Source organism: Phoenix dactylifera, chromosome 17 (genome assembly GCF_051530095.1).
Source record: "Phoenix dactylifera cultivar Ajwa chromosome 17, Ajwa_hap1_PhDact_Kaust_v1.1, whole genome shotgun sequence".
Classification (NCBI taxonomy): Eukaryota; Viridiplantae; Streptophyta; class Magnoliopsida; order Arecales; family Arecaceae; genus Phoenix; species Phoenix dactylifera.
The window spans coordinates 8,515,654-8,530,800 of NC_143206.1; the positions used below are offsets into that span (position 1 = coordinate 8,515,654).

At 41.6% G+C, this 15,147-nt stretch overlaps 1 long non-coding RNA gene across 1 annotated transcript; it reads left to right on the top strand.

The window, feature by feature from the left end:
• The first annotated feature begins 2,036 nt into the window (after positions 1 to 2,036).
• On the top strand, positions 2,037 to 4,303 carry LOC149751026 (uncharacterized). Its single transcript, XR_016398883.1, has 2 exons — positions 2,037 to 2,722; positions 4,129 to 4,303. It is a non-coding gene; the product is annotated as an uncharacterized LOC149751026 (long non-coding RNA).
• Positions 4,304 to 15,147: the final 10,844 nt, after the last annotated feature.

Sequence of the window (15,147 nt, forward strand, 5' to 3'; positions counted from 1 at the left end):
AATATGCTGATATAAACCTCCGTCCTCCTAAACTTGAAGCTTGAGTTTCTTTAATTAATATCAACCCTCCATCTGATTGAAAGAAATTGAGGTTGTCAGTAGACTACAAGGAATTTCTATCCAGAGTGGATTAGAGTTGTTTATGATCTAATCTTGTGATAGATCGGTTAATCAAGAGAAGTTGATATTTTGACAAAGAAACTTGATCTTCTTATTCAGAATTAAGATGTTGATTCTATGAATAATCTGGAGAGAGAGCTGTATAATTTTCACCAGTGAGTTTTTCTATTATTGGCAACTTCCGGGAGAATCTTGGCATCTTAAATTTAGTATTAACGGATTGATGGTGCCTTGGTTGGGCTTAGACCTGAAATGTTCCCTACTCCTAGCTATGACATCTTCGATCTACCTATCTAAAAGGGGTTTGAAGTTTTGCTAGGATAAAAGTTGATCATAAAATTGTAGGCAAGGTTAAGAGAAGAAAGAAGATTATAGATTATGAAAAGTATTTGATGCTAATGCTCTCACCTATTTTTGTTAAGCCGATTACGACCGTTGTGTGGACTTAATCGAGAGCAATTAATTTCTTGGGCCAAGGATTATAGCATTTAAAATCTAAGGTGGGAAGATTAGTCTTCTTTTGGAAGAGATCAAAAGAACTCCTATATCATAAATGGAAAGGATCAAGTTTTGAGATGCCATGATTTTGCCAAAATCTTATCAGCAAGCATTTTAAGAGGGAGACTAACTGAGAACTCGAGGGTGACTCGATGGTTGAATACTTTTAAAGCCTGAACCTTAAGGTATGTATAATTTCGCGGACGAAATTTATTTTAAGGGGGGTAGGATGTAATGTCCGGGCCCACAACCTACTAGGCCCAATAAGAAATAGGCCCAGTTAAGGGTTTGGGCCCAAATTTTACTGTGGGCAGTACTATTATAATGGTTATTATAATGGTTAAAAAAAAAAAAACGAAGGGATAAGACCGACAGGGAAGGGTTACCTCACCCCCTGCTGGCAGCCGATGCCGGCGCGCCGGAGACAGGGGGGGCGGCAGCCAGTCCCGGAGTATGGAGGAAAGGAGAGGATGGGACCTCTCAGAGGGGGGTTTCATCCTCTAAACAATTATTTAAGCCTCTGCCGACAACCCCAAGTCACAGACTCCCTAAACTTTGAACGAGAGAGAGAGCCGAAGCCCTGGAGCCTAAGGCCAAGGAGCCCTAAAGCTCTGAGAAAGGGGGGACTACCAGGGAGGAAGCACTGCCCGACTACACCGACTAAAACCAGGTATGGACCCCCTGTTAATAACATTTTAAAGTCTGGAGAAACCCTCTGTGGAGGATTTCCCCTCTGTCTCAACAAGGAAACAGAGAGGAGGAAATCGGCAGAAGGGAGAAGGGTCTCGGGCCGGACCCATAGACCCCGGACCGGCCTGAGAACGGCCGCGGCCCAAGGCCAGGCCCGATGACCACTCGGGCCGAGCCGCCTGCAGGGCACCGCAGCCTCGGCTGCGGCTACTCTAGGGCTCGGGGGGCAGCCCCGGGCCGCCGGTCAGGTCGAGCCGGCAACCGGCGTGGCCACAAGGCTGCCAGCCCCAGCCGGACCACTGCCTCCTCTCCGGCAAGAGGCGGTGGTGCCGGAGGGAAGGACCAAAGAAAAGAAAAGGAAGAAGGGAAGAAGAAAAAGAGAAAAATGAACTCACCGGACCTTGAGGCTTCATCCCCTCCGGCCATGCCATGCCGTGGACGGAGCGGGTGGAGGCTCTCGGGTATAGCCGGATCCCGACCCATCTCCGAGCCCTTCCCCCCTCCGGCATCACTTCGGAGGGAGGAAGGGCTGGCCTTCCCTTCCGCCGGTGCACCGGGGGGGAAACCCCCACCTCGGTCGGTGGATCGGGGGGAGCCTCGTCTCCCCGGTTGCCGCAGGAGAAGAAGGGGAGGAGAGTGGGTTTCGGAGGGGGACGAAGGGCCGGAAACTAGGGTTCGGCGAAAACAAAGAGGAAAGAAAGAAAGACAGAGAGAGAAGGAGAGGGAAAGGTCGGAAGGAGGAAGAGGCCGTAGATCCGGCCGGAGGAGAAGAAGAAGGCCGAAGGACCGGCCGGAGCAACCGAGGTCGTCGGTAGAGACGAAGGAGAGAAGAGGGAGAGAGAGAGCGGCCGGAAGAGAGAGAGGGGAGCCGGAAAACGAAGAGGCGAAGCCTCTGGAAGGGGGGGAAAACCCGGATAGCGGGTTCGCGGGTCGGATCCGCATCCGAACCCGCAACCCGTTAAGCCTAAAAAATTGAAATGGGTTAAGTAAACCCAATTAAACCGGACCCAATCTAGTTGGGTGAACCCGGATGAGGGATTGAGTGGGATCTGAACCCAATTGAACCTGAACCCGAGCCCAATTTAATTGGGCTAAGTCTGGACGAGCCCAAATTACAAATTGGGTCAAATCCGAACCAAATTAGGCCCAAATTGATTTGGGTCCGAACCCAGTTGAGTGGAGTTAATTCCAGCAGACCCAATTAAACTTGGGATTAAGCCTAATGACCAATTAGAAGGCCAATTAAACCATATGGACCCAATCAAGGCTCCAATATGAACACATTAGACTTGGGCTAAATTTCGGGTAGGATCCAAACAAGTAAAAAGGAAATAATATGCTCATTATAATGTGATTTTAGGTGACTCAGGATCCGTCACCAGGACGTAAGAAACTTGGGAGAAAACGAATCACTGTAAGTAATCTATCTTAATCTTATCGTAGATCTTGTATTACGTTTTATAAGATGAACCACCAGTGTTTTTCATATAATTTGAATTGTATACATGATTTGTGAAGAAAGTAAGTAACTTGTTTTAATCTTGTTGTGAATCATGTATGTAAGTAACTTGTTTTAATCTTGTTGTGAATCGTGTATGTAAGTAGCCTGCCCTAATCTTTATGGATCATACATGAAATTTAACATGTTATGCATGTACTGTAGGCTAAGAACGATATGTGTATCTGACATGCTCTAGTTACACAAGATATGATGATATATGCTTTATATTCCGTTATGCCTACAAAATACTGGGATTACATTACATGCTAAGATATGAGTTATGAAATATGAACATGGGTGGTACATGTCGGTCACATAATTCATAGTTATGCACGTATTATGTTTTCATAGCTCTTGTGATACATGCAAAATGAATTGAATTCCATATTATGATTTTTATTAGCATGAGTGTAAAGAATGATAATGATTTGCTCTAGCGGCATATTGCTTGTAAAGGGGTACCTAAGAACTCCTATTGCTACGGGCCGAATGCAACTGAGCCGGCCTTGCCAGTGGCCGATAATGACTAAGCCAGCCCCGCCAGTGGCCGACTAATAACTGAGCAGGCCCCGCCAGTGACCAATAATGAATTCGCCGTAGCATCTATGAGGTACTACCTATACGAAGCATTATTTATGAACTCTTAAGAGCTACTGACCCAATGTAACTGAGCCGGCCTTGCCAGTGGCCGAGAATGACTGAGCCAGCCCCGCCAGTGGCCGCCTAATAACTGAGCCGGTCTCGCCAGTGGCCAAGAATGACTTCGCAGTAGCATTTAAGAGCACGACCACGGCATGCCTGGGGCACGGTTTCATATGCATACTTTATGAAAATGATATTTGAAGCATGATCATGAGGCTCATTTCAGAGCCTGGGTATATGAGGCGGGTGTTTCTAAATCCTGCAGATGCGTTTTGGGGAGAAACAAAATCGGTGAGGGGTGAAGGACGCTTGCGTGAAGCCCCGGAACCGGCCAACATCTGGCAGGGGAGCCCCGTGTTTCCCCCTCATGTGGGCCCGATAGTCACGTGCCCTGCGCAGGCGGGCCGTGACATTTATGAACGTGCTTGGCCAAAGCATACATTGTTTTACAACGGGTTTTTTTGAATATATCCTTATGAAATGTTGTATTTTGCTATAACCGCTATCTCCTTTAAATTGCATACATATTATGCCATGATGATGATTAGATAAATATGCATGTCAGCTTCTCAAACCCTGCATAAACATGGTTACCGTTATGTTCGATCCGGTAAGATTACGTATGATTACTTACTGAGCCGTGTAGCTCATATCCGTTCATTTACTTTTTCTTTCAGATCCTTATCACTGATAGCTGCCAGAGACACGTTAATTTGGTATCAGGGCTTCTTTCTTTTGGGGTAAAGCAAGTATACTTTTGTGTACATAAACTACATAGAAGCTCTGTATTTGGGTACTGACCAGCATGTTGTACTAAGAATGCTTTCATATGAAAAGATTCGGTTGGTTTGACTACCCTGTTACCTAGGTATGAGGCTGCGTGCTATTATGGGCGGTAGTCGGCAATAGCACGGTCGTGTCACGGATCCGGATCCGGGGCGTAACAAAAATGATATCAGTTTGGAGGAATCTAGGGCAAGAAATTCACCACTAATATCGGAACAAGGGTTATTTATAATTTATTTCGTTCTTGGATTAACATGCAAATTGGCTACAAGCCTAATAAGCATTTGAATAGAAATTCACAAAAGTAATTTAGGCATAATCCATTTTCAGTTGGCATGAAATGTCTACCCTAATCTAAGGTGGCAGCACATCGCATCTTTCCTAAGCATGGACTCATTCACTTGAGCGGGAGATGCTGGGAAAATCCGAGATGCAGAAATGGGATAAGGATGTGATCCATTCTAGAGTTAATCCGAATGGGATATGAGGAAGAAATTTGGGATTAATCCGGCAGAAGGTTGGCTTGATTTGCGAACGGGATGAGGATGCAGGGGATTCGGAGAAGAAAATGATGGACTGGGAGATGAGTGGATCACGGACCATAACGGGGAACGGATGCCTGGTAGAATCGCGGAATGGCTTGCGGATGAGGTTGATCCAGAACAGGGGAGTTGATTCATAGATGAGGAAGCGAATGAGGATGATGTGGAAGACGTGGGAAACATGGAATGGCGCTCACGGCTGAGAGGAATCCGGAAGCAAGGAATCACGGAGAAGATGGGATCCAAAGCAGAGATGAGAGCGGGTTGCTTTGATTGTGGAAGGAATGAAGCGGAGAGGATCTCGGCTGTTCTGGGAGGAACTCACGAACGAGATGTACGTGAAACAGGGGAGAATCACAGCATATGCGAACGGGAGATGAGGATGAATACGGTTGCTGGGTTCATGGGATTTTGTTTGGATACGGGAGAAGAGGATGAGGCTTGGTTTTAGATGAATGTCTTGAATGCATGGGAGCTGGGAAGGGAGTGATCCGTGGGTGAAGAGGAGTTGAGATCTGTTCAGAAGCAGGGGATACGAATGACTTTGAGTTTGATTTTCGGTTGGCTGGGATCAATCCTGAATGCTGGGCTGGTTCGGGTGAAGTGGATGATGAACGGAATGAAGAGGATGGATTTTTGAAACAGGGGATTCTATTTGTGGACGTGATCCGTGGAGGTTTTTGGAAATGAAGATACGGAAGGGAAGAAGTTGGATGTGCTGGGTTTTTAGAGTTTATCCATGGGAGATGATCGGGATGTAAGAATACGCTCGAGATGCTCATCCGGCTCTGATGAAGATGGGGATGCTGTTCCGAAAGATGAGATTCCACTGGGATTTTGTGGAAGTCTTTGGATGGAAGACACGTACGGTGCTTGGATGCGAAACAGGGGTTATGTTTGGGTGTGGGAAGATGTTGGGAACGAGCTTTATTTTGAGTGACCCAATTCTATTCGTGGACTCGAACGACATGCATACAAGCTGAGGATTGATCCACGGACATGAGAAGGAGGAGACAGCTGGTGTATACGAGTGCGACGTGGGAGGAAAGGAAATTGGAACATGGACGAGAGACTAATTCACACGTGGGCGACATAGAGACTGATGGGACTAATTCGTGAACGGAATATGGTAGAGTTTGATTGGACCTGCACACATTAGACTCAATCAGTAAATAAATAAGTAAAACTTGAATTACCTTTAATAATTTATTAAAATGCAATGATGAAGGTAATACATTTTTTTAGTTAAATTTATAAAATATGTGTATTAAAATAATAATAAGTGATATGAAAAAGAGGATAATTTATGTATTATTTAGGACTTATCAGGGCGCCAACGATCGATGGGCCTCTTTGGCTCTTAGTTGACTCTGCAGGGCGCCCCCACTTAGATTGGGGCGCCTGCGATCGCGGGAGCTTTTTGGCTCGTGATTGACACAGCAGGGGCGCATCGTCGTAGAGGGAACTCATGTCGTGGAGAACCGGAGCATATCGAATCTATTAAGGCATTTTAGAGACACTTCAAAGAAGTCCTAGAAGACAATTTTCATTGATAATATATTGTTAACCCTAAAGGATGAATTTTGATGATCACAAAATTAATTGAGTTAAATGTGTATTCTAATGATGTTGGCTTAAATGTGAAGGTTTAAATTTTAAGACGAAAATTACACCTACAAACTCGAAAGGATCAAGAAAAACAAAATCAAAGATCTCTGAAAATTTTGAGAAAAACTTCATGAGTCGACCCTCATAGTAATTGAGTCGACCCTTGTGTAGTTCAAGAAAGACAGAGAATAATCACCGCCTGAGACAGACTACATGAGTCGACCCCTGATATTGAAGAGTCGACCCTTAAGACCAATGCAGGAAATCTGTATGAAGGAATGAGCCGACCCTTGTACTTAAAGAGCCGACCCATTATTTACATGAGTCGACCCCCGACATTGACAAGTCGACCCTTGAGGCCAGTGTAGAAATTTTGTGTGGCTTGAAGGAAAGAGCCGTCTCTTGTGCTTAGTGAGCCGTACCCTTCAGTACATGGGACGAGCCCTGAACCTGAAGAGTCGACTTCGGTTGTCCTGACAGCTCCAATAGCTACTTTCAACAGTACTTTTGCTGTATGCCAACGGATAGTTTCTTGGTGTAACGGCTATTTGGTACTTCCTGGTTAGTATGTAGCCTATAAATTCAAAGGAGAGCCAAGGAGGAAAGAGAGGGGAACAAGATAGAAAATCCAAAACTAAAAAATCCAAGCTTCCAAAGATCAAATTCTCACAAGAGAGCTGTCAAAGAGAAAAATCATTGTGTGAGGAAAATAGTTGGGATATTCAACAGAGAGTTGCTGCTGTGCAATCAAGACTTTCAGTTGTAGCCAATGACCATCTTCAAAGCTTCAGATTTACATATATTGTTTTATTTATTTTGAAGCTTTATTTACATTGTTACAATATTTATTACTTAGTTTTAATTCTGCTGTAACAGTTTCAATTGTTCTGAAATTGATAAAGGTTCTTCCAAATCTGAATTGAAAGTTGTTAAATTAGGGGATTCAACAAGGGTTAAGATTTTGGTTGGTGAGCCTGTAAAAACCAACTGGGTTGTTTGTGATTTCGGAAAAATAAACGTGTTAAGATTTTGATCGGTGAGCCTATGAAAACCAGCTGGGTTGTTTGTGATCTCGAAAAACAAACGGATTAAGGTTTTGGTTGGTGATCCAGTGAAAACCGACTGAGTTCGTTGTGATTTCAAAAAAATAACGAGTTGGATTGTGAGCTCGGAAAACAGCCGCATTGTAATCAGGAAGGTTACAGTGAAAATTCTCAAGAATCTTGGGGAGTGATTGTACGTGTGGGTTGCACCGAACCACTATAAAACTATCTGTGTTTGTGTGTGCACTTGTCTCTTTATATTTCTGCTTCTGCCAACATTCATTCTTTGCTTCACCACTTTTAGCTTTCAAATTGGAGTTGTAGTTTATCCGTTGCAATTAGCTAAAAAGTTTTCAAAATCCAATTCACCCTTCCTCTTGGGCTGCATATTTGGGCAACAAGTGGTATCAGAGCTTGGTACTTAACCTCTTTTGATCTAACCATCAAGAGTTAAAGATCGTGGCAGCTTGATTAGGGACCTCTATTGCTGAAGGGCAATCTACAAATAGACCACCAGTCTTTAATGGCACCAACTACATATATTGGAAAGCACGCATGCGCATATTCATCCAAGCACTTGACTATGATCTATGGAATATCATAGTCAATGGGCCACACACACCTACGAAAATTATTGCTAGCATCTCACTACCCAAACTTGAAGGAAAATTGGATGATCATGATAAGAAAATGGCTCAGCTGAATGCAAAAGCCATGAATGTTTTATATTGTTCACTAGATGCAGATGAATTTAATCGTATATCCATCTGCATATCTGCAAAAGAAATCTGGGATAGGCTGGAAGTTATACACGAAGACACTAACCAGGTTAAAAAATCTAAAATTAACATGTTAGTGCATAAATATAAACTGTTTAAAATGGAACCCAGTGAGTCTATATCTGAAATATTTACTGGATTCACTGATATTATTAATGGTCTGAAAAGCCTTGGCAGATCTTATACTAATAGTGATCTTGTCCAAAAAGTTTTCAGGTTACTTCCAAGAGCTTGGGAAGCAAAAGTCACTACCATCCAAGAAGCCAAGGACCTCAATGCACTCCCGCTGGAAGAACTCTTAAGCTCACTGATGACTCACGAACTTTTCATGAAACAAAGCCTAGAAGAGGACGAGTCAAAGACGCGCAGACCCATTGCTCTAAAGTCAACTCAAGCTAAAGATGAAAGCGAAAAATCTGGATCTGAAGACAGTGAGGAGATAGCCTTGATCACAAGAAGATTTAGAAAATTCTTCAGAAAGAAGAAATCTGGCGTTAGAAAAATGCCGATGATCAAGGGGGAGCAAAGTAAAGAGAAAGAAAAGGAGCAGCATGTGATCTGTCATGAGTGTAACAAATCGGATCACTTCAGAACCAAATGCCCTTTGCTTAAGAAGGCTCCTAGAAGGCATAGAAAGAAGGCCATGATGGCCACTTGGAGTAACAGTGACGAAACAAGCTCGAAAGAAGAAGAACAACAACAAGAAATAGCAAATCTATGCTTTATGGCACATGAAGATGAGGTATGTGCTGCAACTCAAACCGGCCTTTCATTTGAAGAACTTCATGATGCCTTTTTTGATTTTCTCTTTGAATACAAAAAACTTGTTTTAAGAAATAAAGAATTAAAACAGAAAAATCAATTTCTTACTGAAAGCAATGTTAAACTTTAGAAAAATAATGAGCTGCTTTCAGAAATGCCTTACAATCTGTTCTCAACAGGAACCTCTGGTTAAGGATGTAGATTTGGAACTTTAGAATGGACTTCAAGGCTGCTAGAACTTTCTTCTGGATTGTCGAATAGTTTTTCTTGACGTCACTCCACGCGCTGGAGGCATACTGGATTACCTCTTCCTTTCGATCATGTACCTGTTTAAGGACTCAGCCCCAACTTCGGATGCATCGGTCTCGATCACCTTCTCGTTATTGTCATCTGGCAGGGCAAGAATTGGGAGTTTCTTTACCTTTTCGTTGATCCTCCTGACGGCATCGGTACACTCATAAGATAAGGGTTTCTATTTATTTTTCCTCAGCCTATTGGATAGGATCTTTCGGTTGTAGGCCAAGTTCTTGTAATAAAGTAATAGGACAGGTAGTTCAGACATCCTAAGAACCTCTGGAGTTGCTTCTTGTCGGTAAGATTGTAAGGGAATTTTAAAGAGAATTCCATGGAGTGATCTTGAACCCTGATTCTTCCTTCTTCGATCTTCTGCCCAAGGAACTCGACTTCTTCCTGGAAAAGCTTCATCCTTCTGGCTGATAACGCTATTCCAAATCTTTCAATGGATTTTCAAAAAGCTTTAAGCTTTTTGCCTTGCTGAAGATAAGGACGTCATCGTTAAGCCCGCCTTGAACTTCCAGATAGTCCCTAGCGCATAAGTGGAGTCTTTGAGTTCTAAAGGGAATTAAGCAGAGAACTTTTTAATAATTTTTACAAGAAATCTCTAGCCAGCCTTCCCGCAAGAGGTTTTTTTAACACCAATCAATCATATTAGTGCTAGATGGAAATGGTAACTCCAACAATTTCTTTGTCCTCAACGCCTCCTATTTTCAGGAATTAGTCACTTCAACGATCTTTGATGGTTATACGGGTATCCAAAGTACGAACGAGATGGAGGAATTTATTGAAACCATTGAATTCGGAATATGGTAAAGTAGCACCGGGCTGGGGGACTACGCCACTTATGGGGGTCGCAATGGCTCTATTTGCGATATTCCTATCTATTATTTTAGAAATGGATAATTCTTCCGTTTTACTGGATGGAATTTCAATGAGTTAGGTTCATAATTAATGAAAAGTTAACCAAAGAAGTTAATAAGTTACAATCTTTTGTTAAAAGATTTACCCTCAGCTCTGAAAAACTGAACTTAATTCTAGATAATCAAAGAGCTTTGTTTGACAAGGCTGGATTGGGATACCATCCTTGGAACAAGCAAAAATCTTTTAAGAACTTGATTGTTAAATCCTCCTCTGTTTATTCTGAAACAGTTCACTACAAATATGATAAACAGAAAAAGAAATCTATTAAAAACATCTCTGAAAATCTGTCATCTGTTTATGCTTAAACCATTTTGTTTAAATTCAACAAGAATACACTGCAATATATACCTTATAATCCTAAAACCTGCAATCTTGTAAGAAACACCTCTATTAAAAAAATTTGGGTTCCAAAAGGAACTATTATTGTTAATCTACAAAGACCCAAGAGAGCTTGGGTACCCAAGATAAAAACCTGATTGATATTTTGTAGGTGTGTCTAGCAACCCAAGGATCCAACAGAAGATAGTATTTGGACAACGGGTGTTCTAGATACATGATAGCGGATGAAACTCAGTTCATCACCCTCAAAAAGAAAAGTGGGGGAGTGGTTACTTTTGGTGATAATGGTAAAGGTAAAATAATTGGTATAGATAATATTCGAATCACTCCATCCTCTTATATTGAAAATGTTTTATTAGTTTATGGATTAAAACACAATCTGCTGAGTATTAGTCAGTTTGGTGATAAAGGTTATAGAGTAATTTTTGAATTCTCCATGTGCTTAATTTCTAGTCCCCATAACAGTGGCATTGTTTTTACTGGACATAGGCATGGAAATGTGTACATGGTAGATCTAGATCATATACTTATGAAAAATTTGCAATGTCTAGTAGCTATGAATACCAAGAGTAAAGAAACTAGTTGGTTATGGCATTAAAAATTTGTTCATGCCAGTATGGACTTAATTTTAAAAATCATTCGAAAAGATCTTGTTACTGGCTTACCTAAGTTAAACTTTGAAAAGGACAAAGTGTGCAATGCATGTCGGCTAGGAAAACAAACTAGAACCACTTTTAAATCTAAAAATATTATTTCCACCACTAGGCCTTTGAAAATCCTCCACATGGATTTATTTGGACCTACTAGGACTGCAAGCCTAGGAGGCAAATATTATGGTTTTGTAATTGTGGATGACTTTCCAAGATTTACATGGGTTTTTTTTTGGTATATAAAAATGAAGTATTTTCTGCATTTGCAAAATTTTATAAAAGAGTTTCAAATAAAAAAGGTTTACAAATTGTAAAAATCAGTAGTGATCATGGTACAGAATCTGAAAACCAAAATTTTAAAAAGTTTTGCACAAAAAATAAAATTGAATACAATTTCTCTGCACCAAAAATACCACAACAAAATGGGGTTGTAGAAAGAAAAAACGGAACCCTTGAAAAAATGGCAAGGATAATGCTTTGTGATAGTAATTTGCTTAAATAGTTCTAGGCTGAAGCTATCAACACAGCTTGTCATATCATTAATAGGGTTACTATTAGATCTATCTTAAAGAAAATCCCTTATGAACTCATGAAAAATAGAAAACTAAATGTTGCATATTTTCATGTTTTCGGTTGTACATGTTATGTTCTTAACAATGGAAAAGATAACTTAGAAAAATTTGATGCCAAATTTGATGAAGGTATTTTTCTAAGATATTCATTATCAAGCAAAGCATATAGAGTATTCAATAAAAGAACATTAGTTGTAGAAGAATCAATTCATGTTATTTTTTATGAGACTAATGATCTTTCATCAAGAAAGGATGTAGATGCTGATGATGATGCAGGAGAGCTTGATAAAGAAATTAGGGACTTAACCCTACAGGATGGCTTTGCATCAGAAAATGTAGATCAAGATAATGAAGAACAAAAAAATGATCAAGAAGAAGATCAAACTCAGCAAGGTAAGCATGACCTGCCAAAAGAATGGAGGTATGCAACCCATCACTCCAATGATTTAATTATTGGTGATCCTACTCAAGGTGTTAAAACTAGATCTTTTATTAGGGATATAATTAATCATTTTGCTTTTGTTTTACAAACTGAACCAAAAGATATTAAAGAAACTGAACAAGATAATAATTGGATAATGGCAATGCAAGATGAACTAAATCAATTTAAAAGAAATAATGTTTGGAATCTTATTGAAAGACCTAAAGACTTCTCTATAATTGGAACAAAATAGGTTTTCAGAAACAAACTTAATGGAGAAGGATTAATGGTAAGAAACAAAGCTAGATTAATTGCTAAAGGTTATAATCAAGAAGAATGAATAGATTTTAATGAAACTTTTGCACCTGTAACAAGATTAGAAGCCATAAGACTGCCATTATCATTTACTTGCTTCAAGAACTTTAAACTGTTTCAAATGGATGTAAACAGTGCCTTTTTAAATGGTTATATTGCTGAAGAAGTGTATGTAGAACAACCATCTGGATTTGAAGACCATGCACTTTCCAATTATGTTTACAAACTAAATAAAGCACTATACGGATTAAAACAAGCACCTGGAGCTTGGTATGAATGATTAAGTAACTTCTTGATAAAAAATAAGTTTTCAAGAGGCAATGTTGATAAAACTCTCTTTATCAAAAGAAAAATTCTGATATCTTGATTGTTCAAATATATGTTGATGACATTATTTTTGGTGCTATTGATGAGACCTTGTGTGAAGATTTTGCTAAGCTCATGCAGGATGAGTTCGAGATGAGTATGATGGGTGAGCTAACATTCTTTTTCGATCTACAGATTAACCAAACAAGAGAAGGCATCTTCATTAGACAAAGTAAGTATACAAGAGAAATCTTACAAAAGTTTGGCATGGAGAATACAAAGTCACTACTTCTCCGATAATGTCATGTTGGCCCAAGAGATGATGTGGGATCTTCAGCAGGCCCCAAAGCGGCGAAGCTTCATGCTTGTCAAGCTGGACATGGAACGAGCTTATGATAGAATCTGGAGGAGCTTCCTTAGGTGGGCCTTGGAGAGTCTTGGTTTCCACGAGACCTAGATTGATTGGGTGTTGGGGTGTGTTCGGGGACCGAGGTTTTCTATTCTGGTCTACGGCACACCGTCCCCCTTCTTTCAATCCACCATGGGGCTTCGACAGGGGTGTCCCCTATCCCCATACTTATTCATTATTTGTTCTCATGTCTTGTCTCGAGCACTACGGGCTACGTGCGCCGCCGGAGAGCTGGACGCTTACGACCCAGCTCCAGGGGTCTAGCCGATATCTCATCTACTCTTTGCTGATGACTATCTCCTCTTGACGAGAGCGCGGGTGGTGGATGCACAGGCCCTTGGGAAGGTGTTGGCCGACTACTACGCTGCGTCGAGGCAGAGAGTGAATGCCCAGAAGTTCACTATCTCCTTCAGCCCTAGTACGTCGCTTGGGGTTCGACAGGGGATCCGGAGGATTCTGAAGATGCCAGAGCAGGACGAAACCTAGAGCTACCTAAGTGTACCGATCATAGATAGGAGACTGTGCGTACCTGAGTGCATCGGGTTGGTGCAACGGGTCCAGAGTAGATTGGAGGGATGGCGGGCAACGTCTCTATCTATGATGGGTAGATTGATGCTGATCAGATATGTACTTAGCTCCATGCCCATTTATCTAATGTCAAACACAGTGGTGCCGAGGACAGTGCTACTGAAGATTGAACGGCCACTCCGGGGCTTCTTATGGGGCTCGCATAAAGGTGGTCGGGGGTGCACTTGGTGGCATGGGGGAGTATTTGCCTCCCATTCAGTGAGGGTGGCCTTGGGGTTCCATCTCTCCTGAAGAGACGGGAGGTGCTCATTGCTCGGCATGCAGTCCGGTTCCTTTTGGAGCAACATGGGATCTGGAGCTCGACCATGGCAGCCCGCTATGGGAGGGTGGTGTTGGGCCCAAAGCCAATTTTTTAGTTGTAAGAAATTGGATTATGTATATATTTTATTAAAATGAATAAAAATTTATTCTGGCAATTTTCTATTCATCACAAGTGTTACATCTTCAAATTGAACTCCTGTGTATTGTGATGAAGTCCTTAGGACTAATTTAGTGGATAAAAGAGGTTTTATCATTTAGTCCTTAAACCAGTTCGCGACCAAATGATGAGCTGTCAATTGGACAATAGCTAAGTCAAGTATAGGTCGTTGTGTGTCATTTAGTTGGTTGTCCTCTTAAACCAAGGAGTGTGGAGACACTGTATGGCATACAGGTGAGATGTAGGAGTACATCATCACTGAACAGTGATTCACCTGCGTAGCACTCCACTGTCGGAAGTTAGCTCGCAAAGCGTATGGGCATAAGTACCCCTTAGACCTGAGACTGTCACGGTGACTTGCAAGCAACTCACTGTACTTAGGCACTGGATGACCTGAATTTCTAATTCAGGGATCGGAAGGATGCTGGGTGCAGTCAAGTACTCGCGAAGTCTGTGTATGAGTCAAGATGGGATTGACCGCTCCAGATTTTAGGAGTTGATGTCTCACTGTATTTCAATTTAGTAAAACCTTGGCCAGGGTAAACCAAGTGATAGGTCACTTGATTTGATTATTTGAAATACACTATGGATGACCGGACCCAGAGTTCGACAGTCCACTCTGAAGTCATCTTGAGCATCGATGGTCATAGGGATGAATTATGCAATAACCATATGCCTAGGTTCTTGAATGTTGCTTTGCATATTCGACCTATCCGGACGTCGGGTATCATTGCTAGATGGTCACCTCGATTAGTGCATGGAGTAGTCCATGTACTACCGGCTTAGTGTTCGAACCTATCGGAGTCACGCACATTAGTCAAGTTAAGTAGGAAGGTCTTGACTCAATTTAATTAAGAATTAAATTATGGGTCATTTGGAATTTGGTTCTGTCTATGTTCAGCTAGCACTGAACATGAGGTACATGCTAAATTTCGTGGAT